This window comes from Zerene cesonia, chromosome 11 (assembly GCF_012273895.1).
Source record: "Zerene cesonia ecotype Mississippi chromosome 11, Zerene_cesonia_1.1, whole genome shotgun sequence".
Lineage (NCBI taxonomy): Eukaryota > Metazoa > Arthropoda > Insecta > Lepidoptera > Pieridae > Zerene > Zerene cesonia.
This window is the reverse complement of record NC_052112.1, coordinates 2,690,701-2,695,890: the sequence shown is the minus strand read 5'-3', so window position 1 is coordinate 2,695,890 and position 5,190 is coordinate 2,690,701. Positions and strand designations below refer to the sequence as shown.

The 5,190-nt window shown below is 38.9% G+C and overlaps 1 protein-coding gene across 9 annotated transcripts in view; it reads left to right on the top strand.

Moving 5' to 3' along the window:
* LOC119830218 (E3 ubiquitin-protein ligase UBR4) overlaps positions 1-5,190 on the top strand; it is a 51,632-nt gene that overhangs the window by 26,364 nt on the left and 20,078 nt on the right. The window lies entirely within an intron of this gene.

The window sequence follows — 5,190 nt, the reverse complement described above, 5'->3', positions numbered from 1 at the left end:
TGTCCAACACTAGACTTAGGTAATTGGAATATAGGTCATTGATATCCACCCTAAACAACGATGCCTAGTGACGTTATACCGTAAAACTTACCTGATGTCGCATAACCCATGACTGCAGCTGAGTCATGATGCCTTATTATAAATACGGCCGACGTTGATAAGATATAATGTAACAAGATTAAATAGTATAGGCTCAAGTGGAGGGGGATTCACTGGTAGCTGACTATAGCAAGTTGCCACTGCTGACTTGTGCACGAAACGTATATGCGCAGAAAGTTGCGCTTATGCGTTTACTGATTCAGGGAAGATACTGGGTTCACGGAAAGATCCCTGCCTTACCAATATTTAATAGCTTGTCTCGCTACTGACTGTCAGTAAAGTAGAATGCCGCGTGTAGTCATACACTCGTCTCAAAGACTAAGCCATGCATGTTTCATGGAACCGAAAGTTAGTTAAAGTACCATTTTTGGTTGCAAGTGTTAAAATCGTTATTTTGTTGATAAATAAACAGCGTGGGTTGCTCAATATATGAAAAATATGGCACAAAGCACCCCACGCTTTTTTTCACAATAATACTAGTATTTTTCGTTCATTATTGTTTTCAGCTTATATTAAAAATTATTTCACTACAATACTAGTATTTTTCGTATATTATTGTTTTCAGCTTATATAAAAAATTATTATGTAATTTTTATTTTGTAATTTTTAGTTTGACGTGCTTTAAAAGCGTGTTTTTTAGTTTTGTAAAACTATTTTTATTTTTCACTTTTTAATTCAATTTTTATTTAAGTAAGGCAGTAGGTGCACGAGGCGCTCTCTGCCTTACTAACATTTGGATAGTAGATTCTTTCACTCTCATAGTTATCACAAATCCCAGGACACCAAATCAGAGTTACATGGGAATTACGGTTTTACTGCGGAAAGGGTACCTGAGGAAACGGCCAACCTACACATTTACTGCCCGGAATTTTACTAGAAAAAATACCATCCGGTTTATGTAAGAAACATAAAATAGAAAAAATTTAATTTTTTTTTTCCGTCACAGACGAGATTTGAAGCTACGTCCACGGAGCCTGTCGTTGTACGTCAACTAAGACCGCCTTAGCCCGCTCGGTTAACGAACGAACTAACAGTAACAGAATGTTATAACAGTCATAAGCTGTTAGCCCTTACGTAGAGGATACGTAAGGAAATTGTTAAATCCTGGCGCTCCTGATCAGGATAATGGGATAAACTTACTATATTACTCTATTGGCACCAGTTCTTAATAAGTGTACAAAGTTTGAATGAAATCGGTTCGCGGGAAGTGGGAGAAAAACGGGTGTGAGTTACATACATACATACAAACATACAAGTGAAGCTAATAAAAGCGTGTTAAAAAAAACAGATAGGCAGAGTCACTGTTTCGTTTTGTAATATGAGTAGTGATTTATAAAGTCGATTAAATTAATAAATACATTAAAAGGATTTAGTTTTCGCAATAAAATTTCCTGCTATTCAAATTTAACGTTACCTCATTTTTTATGGCTCTGTAGGTTAGCATTTTCTATGAAATATGAAAATGGTACGAGTCTTGAAACAAGACATTGTACATAATTATTGACTTGGCCCCCAACCAGGTCTGACGACGAAGGCAGCACCGCAGCAACGGACGGCAGCACCCTGCGCACGTCGCCAGCGGAAGCGGCCGGTTCCGCCGGCTCGGAGAGCGGCGGTTCCGGAGCAGATAGTATAGGAGGTGTGTCTGGCCGAAGTAGCGCGTATGGTGAGCAAATCAGCTTTTCATTTTCGAGTTATTTTACGTGCATTGTTAAAGGGGTGGAGTTGAGTGTATATCTAGTGTTTGATCATTAGTGTGAAATCTACTAACTTGTATCATAAAGATGTATGTAGATTGTGAATTTGTGACGTTGTAGGGGCTAATCTTTGGATCTGTTGAAAATATTTTAAAAATTCTGTTAAGCAATAAAAAGCTACATTATGTGTGAGTGTCATAGGTAATATTAATATTTTGTTTTTAACCTGTGTCAATCCGGGTGGAGCCGGGTCTCGCGGCTAGTGTTCAATATAATTGTTATGTATAATTATTATACATTTGTATCTCCATGTTTTTGGAGCTGGGGATATATATTTAAATAGTACTTTGTATTTTTTAACGAAATATTGACGCTTGATTAATTTACCTATATTACATATATGCAAGACAATCAATTGAATATTACTTAAAGCTATAATAGTGCATAACAGTAAGCTATAAACGTGCGCTTGTGCTTGTCGCGCTAAATGCTTGTACGGCGTGTGCATAGTGGTTGCATGTTCTAGGCGAGATGCCGCCCGCGCACGTGAGCGCTCTGCCGCACGCCAGCGTCTTGGCCGCGCCTGTCTCTGTTACAGGCCAGTATACAGTGTTGTTTTACGCTTGCTCTGTGAATTCTAGGTTGTGTGCCTGTGTGTTTGCTATTGTGTTTTATAAGTGTAAAATAGTATAAATTTTCCTTAAGTAAAATTTTAAGAATGCAATAAAAAAAAAACAACAAAATGGTCGGTTTGAACGCTTTTATTTTTGTTTATTTGTATTAAGCTTAACTTTAAGGTAAAATGAGAAAATATAATGCATGAAAATATAATTTGTCGAAAACTGTTAAACTATCAGAGAATTTATAAGCAAGTGAAATCATCTCTAAAAGTAGCAAATTTAAATTCGGGAGTTGATGATTGTTATATTGCTTTGCCTTGTTATCCAACGATATTCATACACTTTACAGCCGGTCCATCAACATCTTCATCGCAACCAGTAGCGTCGACCTCTCGCGCAGTGGAAGCAGAGAACGAAACCCGGAAGTTGCACGCGTTGCGTCTCTCGCTGCTGTCAGCTGCGTTGGACGCCATGCCCACTTTGCGGAACTTGTCCGGAGTGCGGGCCATACCGTTTGTTCAAGTGAGTTGAAGAACTTCCCATTGAATTATGTTTTGAAAAGACATGCGATTCTTCCTTAGATTATTTGTTCACACTACAACGTATTTCCTAAATAATCTACAATAACGCTAATCAATTTGTTTTCAATATGTTTACATTAATTGTAATATTTTATTTTAGGTCTTGCTCATGCTAGCCGGTGATCTAGATTCAAGCGTCGAAGGTGACAGAGCTGTACTGGATCGCCTCCTAGAAGTCCTCGTTGGTGAATTAGATATTCAAGGAGAAGAGACAAGTACTGAAGAAGGCGGAGAGCGACGTGACTTCCAGCTCGCTATTATGCGCCTTGAAATGCTTGTATCGGAGTTGGACTCCAATGGCGAGGAACATGCCACGCCCATACATGAGAGGACTAATAGAAGAGAGCTCCAGCTTGTTATCATGAGATTGCTAAGTTAGTATTCTGCATATTGATCACTTCTTTTTAACTGCAAAGCAATAGCTCTATAAATTGCTGTAGCATTTTAACTCTCTTATTAAACAATTGTACAACAATTTTTCTTATAGGATGTAACGTAAAGAAATAGTTTAATATTAATATTTAATTTGCTTAACTGTATCAAAGACACATACAGTATCAAGTATAGTATTTTATTGTTTGTTATAGTCTATGAAAGTTGCAATATTTTTTAATGTAATTTAATTCATGTATACGCCATCGCATAATCTACCCAACATATGATCTGTCACTCAGGCGTACTAATGGCGCGCTGGAAGACGTGCGGCGCGAGCGAGGGCGGCGCGGCGCGCGAGCAGGTGACGGGCGCGGCGTGCGCGGCGCACGTGTCGCGCCTCGCCGCCGCCGCGCTCGTGCGCGCGGGCGCGCCGCGCCACTGCTACGCGGTGCTGGCCGCGCTACTGCCCTACTGGAAGGAGAAGACGGCCAGTGAGTATAGATATACTGAGACTGTATACATGTTACCGCCTCTCCTGCGCAGTGGCATTCATTAAACCAAAGTAATGGTATGCTATTGAGTTTTTTGTGATGTTAAAAAGTCTTGTGTACTTTATCCTTGGTGCTATTTGTGTAAAGGAAGAGTCATCTTGGGATTTTTATAATATTTAAATATTTTGCAGGCACAGGAACTGCGACTCCAACACAACAGTTGCTGAAACCACAGCCACCACAGCCACTGCCGGATATGCAACCATTCTTTGTCAAGGAATATGTTAAAAGTGAGGCCTCAATTATATTTTATCTGAATTTTTTCGTTTTATATCATTTATTTATAAAATTTCCAATTCAGTATACATTAACATAAATTATACTTATCTTTAATTTGCTTTAAGGTCATGCACTGGACGTGTTTGACAACTACCCTCAATTACTAATGGAAATGGCCCTACGACTCCCTTGTCAAATACACAAGCACTGCGATCCGGCGCACTTTGACACGCGTTGGCGAACTCTACTATGCGAGTACATGATGAACCAACAAACACCGCTCAGGTAATTTATATTAATATAATTTGTAATACTATAGAGTAGAGACAACATGTCCAAGAATAAAGAGGTTTTAAAAAATGGAACAGTAAATAGCTTAATAATTACGACAACTAATATAAACAAGATCTAAATGCAACGTATGTATGAATTTCTTATCTATGCAAGCCGCACTTTACAAATAAGTTTTCTTCGGAGGCCCGTTTCCTTTTCCTCACCTGTCCTAGTCCATTCCTTCTTTCCAGTCGTTAATCCTTTCCTTTTCCCTTACCCCATAAAAGCGGGCAGCGCATTCACAGAGGTACTACCTTTGCGAATGTTTATGGGCGGTGGTGATCGCTTACCATCAGGCGAACCACCAGCTCAGCTGCCCGCTATGACATAAAAAAAAAAATAATAAATACAAAATATATAAGCAGCGCACACCTTACAGTTATAATTTGTTCTATGATACAGGAAACAAGTCCGCAAACTACTGCTTTTGTTGTGCGGCACGCGCGAGCGCTATCGTCAGTTGCGAGACGTGCACGCGCTCGACACGCATCTAACGGCTGCGCGTGCGCTACTCGCCACTGATCCAGCTTACGATAAGCTTGTGCGTCTTATGGAACATCTTAAGGTAAATATACTATGAAATTATTTCTCTAATTTAAATAAATAAAACAAGGACTTTACATAATTCAAATAACTGTTTTTGTATATACTTAGTCTGGCCATAAATACTGTTACACTTAATTATAAAAAAATATTACATTTGAATTTCGAATCT